The sequence below is a fragment of the Oncorhynchus clarkii genome, chromosome 6 (assembly GCF_045791955.1).
Source record: "Oncorhynchus clarkii lewisi isolate Uvic-CL-2024 chromosome 6, UVic_Ocla_1.0, whole genome shotgun sequence".
NCBI classification, from domain to species: domain Eukaryota; kingdom Metazoa; phylum Chordata; class Actinopteri; order Salmoniformes; family Salmonidae; genus Oncorhynchus; species Oncorhynchus clarkii.
This window is the reverse complement of record NC_092152.1, coordinates 32,431,865-32,448,240: the sequence shown is the minus strand read 5'-3', so window position 1 is coordinate 32,448,240 and position 16,376 is coordinate 32,431,865. Positions and strand designations below refer to the sequence as shown.

General features: G+C 47.0%; 1 pseudogene; it reads left to right on the top strand.

The window, feature by feature from the left end:
• Window positions 1-12,605: 12,605 nt before the first annotated feature.
• Window positions 12,606-15,390, top strand: LOC139412358 (uncharacterized; annotated as a pseudogene).
• The last annotated feature ends 986 nt before the right edge of the window (window positions 15,391-16,376 follow it).

The following is a 16,376-nucleotide window of genomic DNA, read 5'->3' as shown; positions in this document are numbered from 1 at the left end:
CACTTCTTCAACACAGATCCACACAGCTGTCACTGAGCAATGTTCTCAGACAACCACTGAATATCTAGAATATGCATTTATTTGGTCTGGTGTTTAAAGAATACATCTGAAGGTATAATCCAAGTTTCTGCTAAATTAGTAGAACATTGAGTAAAACACACAGTGCGCGAGCACGCACACTGCACACGCACACACCAATCTAAACACACACACACCAATCTAAACCCTATTACCACGAGGAGTGATCCACACCTGGGTCCACACTCCTACATCTAATTGATCCACAGAGAGAGGGCTAAGCTGTTCACACACACACACACACACACCACACGTTGAGTTTGCCAATCAGAGTGGCTCTCCTCCAGGCGATGTGCAGCACTCCATCCCTCTCTTCCCTCTCTTTATCTGTCCCTTCATCATTCACTTTATCCCTTGCTTTCTGCTCCATCGGCCCCAATTACCACAGCCAGGGAGCCCTAACCCACACACTCCACCCTAACACACGCACTCCACGCTAAAACTACCCAAACTCACAGATGTAGTTAACAGCAGAGATCATTCCATCATTGTGTGTGTGTGTGTGTGTGTGTGTGTGTGTGTGTGTGTGTGTGTGTGTATCTGTGTGTGTGTGCATGTGCGTGTCTGTGTACGTGTGCATGTGTGTGTGTGTGTGTGTGTGTTGGGTGGTTTCCATCCGGAGCAGGCATAGCGCTGCTTATTATACAAAGCCTAACTAAAGCTGCCTAATCCTTTCCCACAGCCATCCCAGACCATTCACACACACAAATACACACACACAAACCGCATGTTTAGTGAAGCTTTGGGCACATCAGTAAATTCTGGCTGCAGTCTTGTGCCTGGCAGCACTCAGACATAGCTAAGCCATGGAGAGGGGAGGTAAGGAAAGATGGCACAGAGACCAGGGGGGATGGCATGGTAGAGTCAGCCAGGGATGGTAGAGTCAACCAGGGATGGTAAAGTCAGCCAGGGATGGTAGAGTCAGCCAGGGATGGTAGAGTCAACCAGGGATGGTAGAGTCAACCAGGGATGGTAGAGTCAGCCAGGGATGGTAGAGTCAGGCAGGGATGGTAGAGTCAGGCAGGGATGGTAGAGTCAACCAGGGATGGTAGAGTCAACCAGGGATGGTAGAGTCAGCCAGGGATGGTAGAGTCAACCAGGGATGGTAAAGTCAGCCAGGGATGGTAGAGTCAGGCAGGGATGGTAGAGTCAGCCAGGGATGGTAGAGTCAGGCAGGGATGGTAGAGTCAGCCAGGGATGGTAGAGTCAGCCAGGGATGGTAGAGTCAGGCAGGGATGGTAGAGTCAACCAGGGATGGTAGAGTCAGGCAGGGATGGTAGAGTCAGCCAGGGATGGTAGAGTCAGGCAGGGATGGTAGAGTCAACCAGGGATGGTAGAGTCAACCAGGGATGGTAGAGTCAGGCAGGGATGGTAGAGTCAGGCAGGGATGGTAGAGTCAACCAGGGATGGTAAAGTCATCCAGGGATGGTAAAGTCAGCCAGGGATGGTAGAGTCAGGCAGGGATGGTAGAGTCAACCAGGGATGGTAAAGTCAGCCAGGGATGGTAGAGTCAGGCAGGGATGGTAGAGTCAACCAGGGATGGTAGAGTCAGGCAGGGATGGTAGAGTCAGCCAGGGATGGTAGAGTCAGGCAGGGATGGTAGAGTCAGCCAGGGATGGTAGAGTCAACCAGGGATGGTAAAGTCAGCCAGGGATGGTAGAGTCAGGCAGGGATGGTAGAGTCAGGCAGGGATGGTAGAGTCAGCCAGGGATGGTAGAGTCAACCAGGGATGGTAGAGTCAGCCAGGGATGGTAGAGTCAGGCAGGGATGGTAGAGTCAGCCAGGGATGGTAGAGTCATCCAGGGATGGTAAAGTCAGCCAGGGATGGTAAAGTCAGCCAGGGATGGTAGAGTCAACCAGGGATGGTAGAGTCAGCCAGGGATGGTAGAGTCAGGCAGGGATGGTAGAGTCAGCCAGGGATGGTAGAGTCAGGCAGGGATGGTAGAGTCAGCCAGGGATGGTAGAGTCAACCAGGGATGGTAGAGTCAGCCAGGGATGGTAGAGTCAACCAGGGATGGTGGAGTCAGCCAGGGATGGTAGAGTCAGGCAGGGATGGTAGAGTCAGGCAAGGATGGTAGAGTCAACCAGGGATGGTAGAGTCAGCCAGGGATGGTAGAGTCAGGCAGGGATGGTAGAGTCAGCCAGGGATGGTAGAGTCAGGCAGGGATGGTAGAGTCAGCCAGGGATGGTAGAGTCAGCAAGGGATGGTAGAGTCAGGCAGGGATGGTAGAGTCAGCCAGGGATGGTAAAGTCAGCCAGGGATGGTAGAGTCAGGCAGGGATGGTAGAGTCAGGCAGGGATGGTAGAGTCAGCCAGGGATGGTAGAGTCAGGCAGGGATGGTAGAGTCAGCCAGGGATGGTAGAGTCAGGCAGGGATGGTAGAGTCATCCAGGGATGGTAAAGTCAGCCAGGGATGGTAAAGTCAGCCAGGGATGGTAAAGTCAGCCAGGGATGGTAGAGTCAGCCAGGGATGGTAGAGTCAGCCAGGGATGGTAGAGTCAGCCAGGGATGGTAGAGTCAGGCAGAGATGGTAAAGTCAGTATTCACCCCCTTGGGGTGGGAAACTGGTCAGAATTGAAGGAATGACGGATGGCGCTAAATACAAGGAAAGTCTTGAGGGAAACCTGATTTGAGACTGAGACAGCTGCCCTGGAACATTGTTTGCTGCCTCCATTCGGGATGCACTGTTTTAGTTTCAATGACTCAATATTCTGGACAAAAACTGACGAATGTAACTAAAGCTGGGAATGTCAATAAAATCAAACTTGCAAGGGCAATGATCACAAGTCAGTCATAACGTGGCCAATAGGCTAGTGTTTCTATTTATGTAGCTAGCTATGCTGAACTTGAATGACTGTTACCCAGTTAGCATATCACTTGCGGTTGCAAATTGTGCAGAATAACTGATGAATTTACAAACGTGCAACACCCGATGAACATGACTGGTGTCAGTAAACCTAGGCAAAAAAAGTCAAAGTTAGTCACAAACATTCTAGATAACATGCCAACAGCCTAACCAGCTCTGCTGGGGCAAGTAAAATCACCAGAGTGAGGTGTTCTCTCATTTGTGTCTGGAAGTACTGTAACTAGCGACTAGGCTACAATTTCCCCATCGTTTAACAGAGCAATGTTGTCAGCCAACTAGCTGGAGAAGTTTCAGGGTTTATCTAATGTTGTTTCGTTAGATTACAGCTCGTCTGGCTGTGGCTAGCATTAGTTGTTGATCTTGTTGTTGATGATGTTTATCACTGAAGGAGAGAGAGCCTACCTTTTCATGGATTTTTGATCAGTAGGAATGTAATCTTTTCAAATGTAAGAGGACTCCCATGGTATTTAAATATTTGCATAAATCCATTCAGGTGTATTTTTGTGGCTTTTGGCGAATGATTTAAAGTTGCAACTACCTGTAAACACACAGTCCAGTTCAAAGTGAATGATGGCAGGTCATACTGCCTGTAAACACACAGTCCAGTTCAAAGTGAATGATGGCAGGTCATACTGCCTGTAAACACACAGTCCAGTTCAAAGTGAATGATGGCAGGTCATACTGCCTGTAAACACACAGTCCAGTTCAAAGTGAATGATGGCAGGTCATACTGCCTGTAAACACACAGTCCAGTTCAAAGTGAATGATGGCAGGTCATACTGCCTGTAAACACACAGTCCAGTTCAAAGTGAATGATGGCAGGTCATACTGCCTGTAAACACACAGTCCAGTTCAAAGTGAATGATGGCAGGTCATACTGCCTGTAAACACACAGTCCAGTTCAAAGTGAATGATGGCAGGTCATACTGCCTGTAAACACACAGTCCAGTTCAAAGTGAATGATGGCAGGTCATACTGCCTGTAAACACACAGTCCAGTTCAAAGTGAAGGATGGCAGGTCATACTGCCTGTAAACACACAGTCCAGTTCAAAGTGAATGATGGCAGGTCATACTGCCTGTAAACACACAGTCCAGTTCAAAGTGAATGATGGCAGGCCTGTGTTGCAAATGGCTTGTTTGTATGAAGGCCTAATGTAGCTCTGATTGGCTATGGTGCACCGGTCTGCATAGACTCCAGTCCTGGATGAGAAATAGGTTTTTAGCTACAATCTATCTGCAATATTTACGCTGATCTACCCCCTAAAAAAATAATTCTACTTTTTTGTATATAAATGTAAATAAATGAAACCTAATAAAAACATGTATATATATATACACATATGCTTTTATTAGGTTTCATTTATTGAAGTGTCTATTAATTGTCCAAACGCCAGGCCGTTTTCCCACTCTACATTGGTATACATTTTTCACAAATGCCTTGGTATACGTAATTCCAAAACATTCTAAGAATCTTTTTTTTTGGTGTGTAATATTCTTCCTGGGGGTGTACAGTATATAAACATATTTTAATAAAATGTAATGTTGCTAAAATGCTATCAGTTCCCCTTTAAGGTTTGGGATTAAAACAAAGGCTTTTAATCCCAGAAACGTTCTATCACTGGATTCGATGTTGCAGCCTTAGAAATCAGATGCGGATGTTTACGTTCCTCCATGGTTCTCAGACATTACATTTCAACGTTTTTACCAACGTCAAATCTGGAAGTGTTTAAGGCTACGTTTAACACTACAAAGATCTGTGCATTTTCCACACAGCATTTACATGAGGACAATGGAGTCCGATGAGTGTTAACTAAAACAGGCCAGTTGAGATAATTGCCTTAAAATGTGTCTGCTCTGTGAAGCCGTCACTTATGTAGATTATATCCCTTGAGTGTTCAAATGTATTAACACTCCCCGTCAAGCATGTATGCACGCTCACACTCACACACACACACACGCACACAGACACACACCCCTTACCATTTATCTGTGAAGGGTGTTCTGATGAGGGGGTTATGTGTGAATAGCAGTTTCAGACATGCATGCCCAACATTTTCATCACAATGAAGGACCCTCAGCATGTACACAGCTGTCACCCACACACCACACACAGCACAGACACACACGCAGCTTGTATACACACACACAACATGGACACACACATACACACATAGCATGGGCACAGTACGGATACAGCTGTCCCCTCAGCATCTAAGAGGCCCTCATTCATACACTCAGCACGACTGTGTGTATTCGTATACGTGTGTGTCTGTGTGCGTGCGTGCACATGTGGGTGCGTGACCTAGAGGAATATTGCCACAAGCACTGCTTTGTCTCAAGACAAAGAGGGGGTCGGGAACGTCGGTAGTCTCAGACTTCACAAAATAGTCACCCACACACACACACACACACACACACAAACACACACACAGACACACAGACACACACGCTCCTCCTAGCCTACTACAGATGTAAAGAACACTGGAGTCAGCAATGCAACACACACAAGCACACACACACACACACACACACACACACACACACACACACACACACACACACACACACACACACACACACACACACACACACACACACACACACACACACACACACACACACACACACACAGCCTTCCTCTCCAGCCACATGGTAACCTGACCTCTCCCCTCTCTTTTCCTCCCTCTCTCTCTCCTCTCTCACGTCTCCTCCTCTCCTCCTGCTCGTCAGAGCAGTGCCGTTTCTGACAACATTAAACATCTAAATGGAATGATAGCTCCCTACCTCACCCCATCCATTTTTTTGACACAAATATAGATTGGATATGATTTGATCTGATTTATAGCAATATCGGTGCAAGGTGCAGCAGTGAACCGAGTTCTGGGGCAGACCCCTTGTCTCTCCCTGCTCCACTCTATCTCCCCCCGCACCCCACATCTCCCCCAGCTGTAATCCTGGTTGGAGCCATGTTCCATGTTGTTATGGGGTCTAATCCTGTCTGTTTATACTGCACTGTGAAAACTCATGGTACAGGGAAGCGTATGACAGGAAAAACACTGGAGACAAAGATTACAGAGAGACCCTACGCCTCTCTTCCTCCCTCCTCCTCTCTTCCCTCACTCTCTCCATCTTCCCCCATCCCCCCATCCATCCATACAGGGCTGTGCATCAAGGTCGTGCCGTGTTACAGATGAGGCACTGCCCCCCTCCGCATGCACACACACACACACACACACACACACACACACACACACACACACACACACACACACACACACACACACACACACACACACACACACACACACTCAGACATACATTCTTGGCTGCTGTTACATCATTAATATGAGCCGCTGTGCACAGTGACATCATTAATGTGAGCCAGGGTCTTGGGAGCACCTTTAATGGCTCTTTAAATATGAAAGGCTGACAGAGTGGCCACACAGAAGGGTGTGTGAGGTAGAATGTGTCTCACACAAACACAAACACACACACACACCCTGCTGCTTGGCCACTCTGTCAGCCTGTCATATTTAAAGAGAGAGAGACACGAAAGAAACTTGCTTTCTCAGCCGGATCTTCATGTCAACAAGATCTCACAGTTTTACCAATATGATTCTGACGTTTATCCATGTTTTCAAAACATCACATTTCAAAGTGTTTTTAACACCCTGGGATCGACTCCTGCTCAGCATCGTTCCGTTTCTCCAAACATCACATTTTGAAGTGTTTTTAACACCCTGGGATCGACTCCTGCTCAGCATCGATCCGTTTCTCCAAACATCACATTTTGAAGTGTTTTTAACACCCTGGGATCGACTCCTGCAGGAGGGTTAATACATTAGGTTTAGGCATTCATTTCAAATGGTTTAGTTAAGGGATAAAGGACCCCCCCAGAGTAAGTTGCCGCCACTATTTTAGCATAATTTCCTGTCCTAGAGAGGAAATTCATGTTTAGGTTCCAACGCCGAAGAATGGCAAAGGCTACTTATTCATATTCACACTGGTAGCTGTCAGTGTAGTTAGCTAGCATGCTAACCATAACTAGCTAGCTATCTTGCTATCCTTATCTAGCTAGCTAATGTTATCTGTTGTGGGGTTTCTTTAACTACACCATATTCATAAGATTAGCCAGCTGGCTCTATGGGTGGTTCTGGAGCTGGATCTGTCATAAGCATTGATTAAGCATTGATTTAGGGAAAACTTTGCCACAGATGGAAACCCCTAGCCTATCTTTGACTTCACCATCTATTGCTGTCTCCAAAGGTTCGGCATTTTCCAAAAATTGCGACCGAGAATCCGCCATACAAATATTTAGAAAGAATAAGATGAAGCCCCGGTTACATGGATAACTATTGAAACATAGTGGATATGCGTTTTACTACATTGTAATGGACACCAACCTTTGGTAATTAGGCTGCTGGCAGGCTTCGGTTGCGGTAGAGCAGAGCCAGGTCAGCCCGTGCTCATCGTTCTCACAGGGGAAGCGAAATGATAGGTTCCAATGACTTTGCTCATGATCATGCATGCTGTAAATGACATGTTACTTACTATAAGTTCCTTCAATTTTCTTTCATGGGTGTCTTGTCCTTATCTGGATATTGTCTTCTGGTTTCTAGCTAATGTTACACCAATCAAAGCAGTGGAGTGTGTGGTCAAGCAAAACGTTACTGGTTAACTGTTTATCTTGGGGTGACAGGGGGAGCAGGTTTGCAAAATGCTTTCATATCACGCAATTATAGCATTTATAAAATGGTCATATATTTTTTTTTTATACAGATTAGCTCAAAAATAAATTAACATTTTCAAAAGATCCAAGGAATTTTGATAATTTTCAGTGGAAAAAGGGGGAGGTACAAAAACACAAGTTTGCACCCCCTAATTTAATTTGCTCCGTGTCTCAGGCGGCCAAGTGGACACAACTCTGTTTCTCTCATCTCAGTCGCAAAGCAGAATAACTTTGCAGCTGTTTCTGATTAATAAACATGGCCATACTGGTGGGTGGTAACATTCAAATAAAACCCATCCCTGAAATGAAACGTAGGCTGAAAATATTATGTATATCACAGGAAAAGACACTACATTCACACAGATTTGCAGGAAGTGGACAGTTCAGATTTGTCACTTCAAGCCCAAATGTATCATACTTTGACTTAAGCGACGGCATATTGACATAAGTTGTTGTGCAGCATTATGGGTATGCTGTGGCCACCGTCTTTCAACTAAAAAAAAGTGTATTTCTACTGGTGTGGGCATTTGGAATAAAAAATAAATGTGTGTCTACCAGTGGGATTGAACACATGACCTTCGGATCCAGAGTCATGGGATTACCCCAAGCCTACTTAACCAAAGTATACTTGACGGTAATTGCGCTCACTGTTTCCCCTAGCGGACGGTTTTGGAGGCATTTCCCGACATTCTCAGGACATGGACAGACGTCCAATTTTGAAGTCAATCTTGAGCGATCTGCCTGCTACATACAGTGATGTGAAGATGAGACTGAATGTGTTTGTGTGCGTTAACACACACACACACGCACACGCACGTATACACGCGCACACACACGCACACACACACATACACTCCACCCCTCTTGTTTCTTGGCTAATGGTCGGTAGGGAGCTGATGATGGGTTCTGAATAACTAGGGAGGTAATTGCTCAGGGTGAGAGAGGGAAGATCAATTGCTGAGTTTGTGTGTGTGTGTGTGTGTGTGTGTGTGTGTGTGTGTGTGTGTGTGTGTGCTTGTGCGTATGTGTGTGTGTGTGTGTGTGTGTGTGTGTGTGTGTGTGTGTGTGTGTGTGTGTGTGTGTGTGTGTGTGTGTGTGTGCTTGTGCGTATGTGTGTGTATATGTGTGTATGCCTGTGTCAGAGTACTGTTGCTCAGGTACTGGAAATGTCAACCAGAGGCCATACCCCAGCATGACACATAAACACACCCACAGAAACATAACTACTAGCTTTCTGTGAGAATACTGCACTGCAGATTTGATTATATTGCACACTAACTAGAACAGACATGTGTGTGTGTGTGTGTGTGTGTGTGTGTGTGTGTGTGTGTGTGTGTGTGTGTGTGTGTGTGTGTGTGTGTGTGTGTGTGTGTGTGTGTGTGTGTGTGTGTGTGTGTGTGTGTGTGTGTGTGTGTGTGGCAGATCAGACAGCACCTGCATTAGGCACAGGGATCACTTCATTTTTAGCAATGTGAGATGTTTCTAACAATGTATGTGCACACACTCACACACATCTAACAATAGCCTGATCAGAGCTGTCTCCTGCTCTGCCACTGTCAGAGAAAAAAAAGCAGTCTTCCCTTCCCCTCTCCTCTTCCCCCCCTCCTACCTGCCTTCCTTTTTACCATCCTCTCTATCTGCCTCCCTCCCTCCCCACCCTCTTCTCTATCTCCCTCCCTCTCTCCTCTCTTCCCCCTCAGACAAAGGTGAGCAGAGGACACCTCAGACAGTGCAGATCAAACCAGAGCCCAGAGCATGCATATCATTATTGACACTCACACAGTCGCACTCTGACATATGATAAGAGTCACACACACCTCCACTGGCAGCCAGACAATGAGCTCCAGTCACTATCTTCATCACCTTCATCTCTTCCTCCCATATCTGCTTGGACAACAGAAACAGACAATCCTCACAGATGGGTGTTGTGACAGAGAACAGCTCAGGAGAAGAGAGAGGCAGATTTGTGAAGACTGGGGCAGGCTAGAAAAAGGGAGAGAGAGAGAGCAGGAGAGGTAGAGAGGGAGATGATGAGGGGGGGAAAGAGAGAGCGAACGAGAGAGAGAGAGAGAGAGAGAGAGAGAGAGAGAGAGAGAGAGAGAGAGAGAGAGAGAGAGAGGGAGCGAACGAGCGAACGAGAGAGAGAGAGAGAGAGAGAGAGAGAGAGAGAGAGAGAGAGAGAAGGGGGCCGCTGGTTAAAGTGGATATGTTAAAGCAGATATCTCCATAAGAATGTACCTCTGGGCCACTCTAAACACTTTACGTGCACAGGATGTTCAACCCCCATGGGGCCCATATTGATGTTGAGTCACTCATGTACCATATGAACACACATAAGACATGACAAAATGTGTAAAATAGCAGGAAATTAGCATTAGAAGTGCAAAATGTTCGCTCCGCCACATGGCAAAATGTGTAGAACTGCAGGAAATTAGGTTGAAACTGCTAAATGTTTTCTCCATTAACAAGAGGAATGTGAACAGCTTGAACAGTTTGGGGTAGCATTGGTTGTGAGGTGGGGGCTTGTTACAACGTAGATAAATGGCAATATCCATTTGAACCTTTGCCACCTAGGAAATGTGTGTGACCGGACCTTCTCAAATAGTTGAGTACCACTGGCATAGATAGAGATACAATGGCAAAACTGCATCCCTTGACTCTATTGGAAATGTTGATAGGTTCTCAATCCGCTTTGAAAGGGTGTGTGTCTAAATGCTATTATATGAAACGTGCTGTTCCTGTTTTCTCTTCATAGACAGATGAGTGAGAACAACAGAACAGACAGTAACCCAGTTACCCTCCAAACACACAGGATATGACCTGAACTACACCATCTGGGAGAGCAGAGAGAGATGGAGGCAGAGAGAGAGGGGATGGGAGGAGTGAAGGAGGGGGGAGAGAAAGAGAGAGAGAGAGAGAGAGAGAGAGAGAGAGATGGAGGCAGAGAGAGAGGGGATGGGAGGAGTGAAGGAGGGGAGAGAGAGAGAGAGAGAGAGAGAGAGAGAGAGAGAGAGAGAGAGAGAGAGAGAGGGAGAGAGAGAGAGAGAGAGAGAGGGGATGGGAGGAGTGAAGGAGGGGGAAGAGAGAAAGAGAGAGAGAGGTGCTGCTCATGTGTAATTCATGAGAGAGCAGATAATAGGCTCTTTTTAACAGGATGAAAGAGAGAAGAGCAAGATAAAGAATGAGGAAAGAGGCGCATTCTGAAAGAGTAACTTCACATGTTTTTTTTGTTATATATTTCTCTTTCTTCGTCTTGGTTTATTTCTGTTGTTTTCACTCTGAGGCTTTCAGGAGGAAGAAAGGAGCTGCCCCAGAAAACGGGAGAGAGGAAGGTGGAGAGATAGAGAGAGAGAGACAGAGTGAGAAAGAGAGAGACAGAGAGAGAAAGAGAGCGAGAGAGAGAATGTAGGGAGGGAGGGGAGGAGGATGGGAGTAGAGAGGGAAAGGGGAAGGGGAGCCAGACTGGGAAAATGAAATGAAAATGTCAGGGTCGCAGGTACCACAACTCATAATGGAAAGGACATAGGCAGAAAGGAAGTGAGGAAAAGGGTAAAGGAAGCATATAAAGAAATATGCTCTTTGTGTTCCTGTTCCTATATACTAACGTAACTACCTCTGAGCTGTAGAAAGCAGGTTGCTGTCATTTGCCTGACCATCCAGACCATGTGGAACAAAGCCAGTTATATACCTAACACTACACTCCATAGCCTACATACACCACAGTTCATACACAAACACTATTTAGTTTGATTAATTTATATGATTAATTTAAAAATCATTCTCAGCTAGAAAAATAGAAAGAACACAGCTAAATCCAAACCAGTTCATGTTTGTTAAGAGCTACAGTACAGGACCACTTCACCACTACAACATAAGAACTGAGGCACAGACATCTGGAGCGCAGAGCGAGTGTGTGTGTGAGGTCAACCCCATAAAAACACAGATAGGTGCTGGTTACTTCAGACACACACAGTCTCTCTGTCATGCGTGGCTGGAGCAGTGTGAGGTAATGTATCTAGACGTGGACTCTGTCTGACTCCACAGCTCAAAGCCTCTAAGTACCTCTCCTCACAGCACCTAGAGAGACCCATACCCTCTCTCCTTCATTACCTCTCATCTCCCTCCCTCTCTTTTGGATCCCTTTCTCTCTTCCCTAAACACTTTCTCTAAAGTGTCCAATGTTTTACCTCCATAAGGGGCAGTGAACAAGTGCACACTCCCGGGATAAGGGTAGAGAATTGGAACCCACCCAGCTCTGCCAGGGCGGTCTGGACATGCCCTTACTGCTCCTCTCTGACCTGTGATTGGCAGGCCTTTGGGTGACCCTGGCTGCTGGGAAACGGAGAGCTCACCGACATCGGATGTCACACTAGGAAGACCTGCGCTCTCATTGGACCCTGTCAGGAGTATTTTGATTGGACAGTGCTGATTGGGCATTGGACAGGGTTCTCTGAGGAAAGTTGTGATTGGGTAAGGTTGACAGAGGGGATTTTGAGACTACATCACTTCTAATAGACTGGGCAAGTGCTGGTATTCAATTTGTGACTTGTTTTGGTAATCAATGGCTGTGTCGGAGGGGGATTGGTTTTATCTATTTTCTGAGCGTATGTAACCAGCTTCCCAGTCTCCATCTCAGTGTGCTTCAATCTATAGCTAGAGGACTCCTGATATCTCCAGGTGTGATAAATATACTTTTTTTGTTTTTTTGTTGTGGTCTAGTACTGTCTTTTTGCTAGCTAGGGCCACCTACTTTAACTGCTGCCTGTCTTTCCGGTGGCCTACTTGGTGTGTCAACTGCTGACTGCTCATAATCAGGATCAAGGGTCAGGGCAATTTGGGAATTGTTTTGGTAATCAGTGGCTATATTGGAGGGGGAGTGGTTTCACCTCTGCTAGGCAATTATCAATTAGCAACAGCTGTAAGTGGCGGTCATGTCAGTGGCGTTTCCCCCCCGCAAAACTAAGACCATCGCCGAAACAAAGACGGTTGTACGGAGTTGTTCTGTGGAGTTGTTCGAGGAAGGAAAAAGAGGTAGGACTTCACTCTCTCACTTGAATATCTTACCTAGTTGTTTTACAGATGATCTCATGTTGGTCTTTTGTAGCTTTGTCAACTATGTGTGTGTTTTCTAGACCTGTTTGCACCTCTCCCTGTAGGCTTTACAGACGGTCCCCACCATTTGACTGCAACCCTTCTAATTTAGTGTAGCCTGCACACACAACCCATGTGGAATTCCGAGTCCCTGGCAGAGTTTGGAACTGCCGATCTGCGGTCAAGAATGCTGAGTTCATCTCAGCCTATGCTGCCCTTCAGTCCCTTGACTTTTTGGCCCTGATGGAGACATGGATCACCCCAGAGAACACTGCTACTCCGGCTGCTCTCTCTTCAACTGACTGTTTTCTCTTGTAGTCCGAGAGCATCTGGTCATTGCAGTGGTGGCACAGGTCTACTCATTTCTCCTAAGTGGAGATTCTCTTTTCTCCCTCTCTCACCTGTCATTCTCCTTAGTTGAATTCCATGCTGTCACTGTCACTTGTCTACTTAAGCCTAACATTGTTGTCATCTATCACCCACCAGGTGCCCATGGAGAGCTCCTCAATGAGCTTGACACCTTGATAAGCCAATTTCATGATGATGGCTCACCACTCTTCGTACTTGGCGACTTCAACCTCCCGATGTCCGCCTTCGATTCATTTCTTTCCAACTCTCTCTTTCTCCTCGACTCTTTTGATGTCACCCTTTCCACATCCCCTCCAACTCACAAGGCAGGCAATACTCTTGACCTCCTCTTTACTAGAGGCTGCTCGCCTACTAATCTCAATGCAACCTCCATACAGGTCTCTGATCACTACTTTGTTTCCTGTCTCCCTTTCCTCCGACCCTAACCAGATGGTCATGCGCCGTCGCAATCTTCGCTCTCTCCTTCTGCTAAATCCTTCTCCCTCCTGTCTCCTGATTCTGCTTCTTCGACCCTACTCTCCTCCCTTTCCGCATCTTATGACTCACACTGTCCCCTTTCCTACCGACCGGTTGGGCCCTCCCCTTCTGCTCAGTGGCTGAGTGACTCATTGCGAGCTTACAAAATAGGGCTGCAAGCAGCTGAGTGAAAATTGAGGAAATCTAAACTTTCGGAGGGCCTATCATCCTTTCACTCCCTCCTCTCTACCTTCTCTTCCTCTATCTGCTGCTAAAGCCACATTCTACCACTCTAAATTTCAAGCTTCTGCCTAACCCTAGGGAACTCTACCTTCTCCTCCCTCCTTAATCCTCCATCTCTGCGGACGACTTTTTCAACCATTTTGAAAAAAAGGTTGACGACATCCCTCTGATGTCAAAATGGCCCGATTTGCTCCCCTCCTCAAGAAACCAACACTCGACTCATCTGACGTCAAAACTATAGACCTGTATCTGTTTATTTTCTTTCCAAAACACTTGAGCTCGTTGTCTCCGATCAACTTTCTTGTTATCTCTTTCAGAATGATCTTCTTGACCCACACCAGTCAGGCTTCAAGACGGGTTACTCAACCGAGACTGCTCTTCTTTGTGTCGCGGAGGCTCTCCACACTGCCACAGCTGACTATCTCTCCTCTGTTCTCATCCTCCTAGATCTATGCGCTGCCTTCAACACTGTGAACCATCAAATCCTCCTCTCCACCCTCTCAGGGCTGGGCATCTCAGGCACTGCACCCTCTTGGATTGTCTCCTACCTGGCAGTCCGCTCCTACCAGGTGACGTGGAGAGGATCTGTGTCTGCACCACGTACTCTCACTACTAGTGTCCCCCAGGGCTCGGTTCTAGCCCCTCTTCTCTCTATACACCAAGTCACTCGGCTCCCTCATATCCTCACATGGTCTCTCCTATCATTGCTATGTGGTTGACACTCAACTACTTTTCTCCTTCCCCTCTTCTGACACCCAGGTGGCAACACACATCTTTGCGTACCTGACAGATATCTCAACCTGGATGTCAGCCTACCACCTCAAGCTCAACCTCGACAAAAGACGGAACTGCTCTTCCTCCCGGGGAAGGCCTGCCTGCTCAAAGACCTCACAGTTGACAACTCCAGTGTCGCCCTCCTAGTGTGCAAAAAACCTTGGCGTGACCCTGGACAACACCCTGTCGTTCTATGCAAACATCAAAGCAGTGACCCGCTCCAGGTTCATGCTCTACAACATCCGTAGAGTACGACCCTACCTCACACAGGAAGTGGTGCAGGTGCTAATCAAGGCACCTCTCCCATCTGGACTACTGCAACTCGCTGTTGGCTGGGCACACTGTTTGTGCGATAAAACCCCTGCAACTTACCCAGAACGCTGCAACCCGCCTGGTTTTCAACCTTCCCAAGTTCTCTCATGTCACCCTGCTCCTCTGCACACTCCAATGGCTTCCAGTTGAAGCTCGCATCCACTACAAGACCATGGTGCTTACCTACGGAACAGCAAGAGGAACTGCCCCTCCCTACCTTCAGGCTATGCTCAAACCCTACACCCTGACCCGAGCACTCCGTTCTGCCACTTCTGGTCTCTTGGCCCTCCCACCCCTACGGGAGGGCAGCTCCCGCTCAGCCTAGTCCAAGCTCTTCTCTGTCCTGGCACCCCAATGGTGGAACCAGCTTCCCCCTGAAACTAGGACAGCATAGTCCCTGCCCATCTTCCGAAACAACTGAAACCCTACCTCATGAAACAGTATCTTAAACAATCCTCCTCCTCATCTTGACCTCCCCGCACTTGACTCCCACTTCTAGCTCTGACTCTACTAATAACTACATTTTCGAGGAAAAATGTACTTTCTATGCCTGTGATGTGGTTTTCCCACCTAGTTATCTTAAAGATGAATGCACTAACTGTAAGTCGCTGGATAAGAGCGTATGCTAAATTACTAAAATGTAAGTGTAAACACCGCTCTCTCTCTCACACACACACACACACACTGTGATGTTACTTTGTAGTGGAGCTGTTGTGATTGGTTGGCCTGCAGAGAAAAGGCCCTCTTTTGAATTGAAGCTCCACCTCCACAACCTTTAACTGACACACAGAGGGACAAAAATGTACCTCTGTGTGTGTGTGTGTGTGTGTGTGTGTGTGTGTGTGTGTATGTGTGTGTGTGTACACACACCACACCTGAAACATATCCCCATCTGTGTGTGCATTTCTACGTGTGTGTTTGTGCACATGCAAACGTGTGTGTGTGTGTGTGTGTGTGTGTGTGTGTTTGACAGTGTGTGTGTGTGTGTTTGACAGTGTGTAGTAACAGAGTAAAAGGTTTTCTTGGAGAGAAGTCAGGTCATTAAAGCAGCAGAGTGGATCAGGGATATTTATTCTACAGAAACGAGTGTTGGAGATTAATGATGAGCTCTTCATCTGGGTTTCTGTTTCACACCCTGAGAGAGTTGCAGAGTAGGGGGATAAGAGAGAGTGAGATGGTGAGAGAGAGAGCAGGTGGGCCCAGCTGCTATTGAGAGAGGAAGAGAGAAGAGGTTGTCTGTCTGTCACTAAGCTCTTCCTGTTTGTAACCAATGGCCCTGGGCTGTGGGCGGAGAGGGGAAACAGACACACTGGGTGGAATATTTACAACGTTCCCTTAGATGTTCATCTCACAGTCACACAGTCATGTGTGTTTCTCAGTGTTCATTTTATCAGCAGCCGATGTCTAATGTGTAAGTAAGTGTGACTGTGAAACCGTGGCTCAGCTCATAAGCAGTC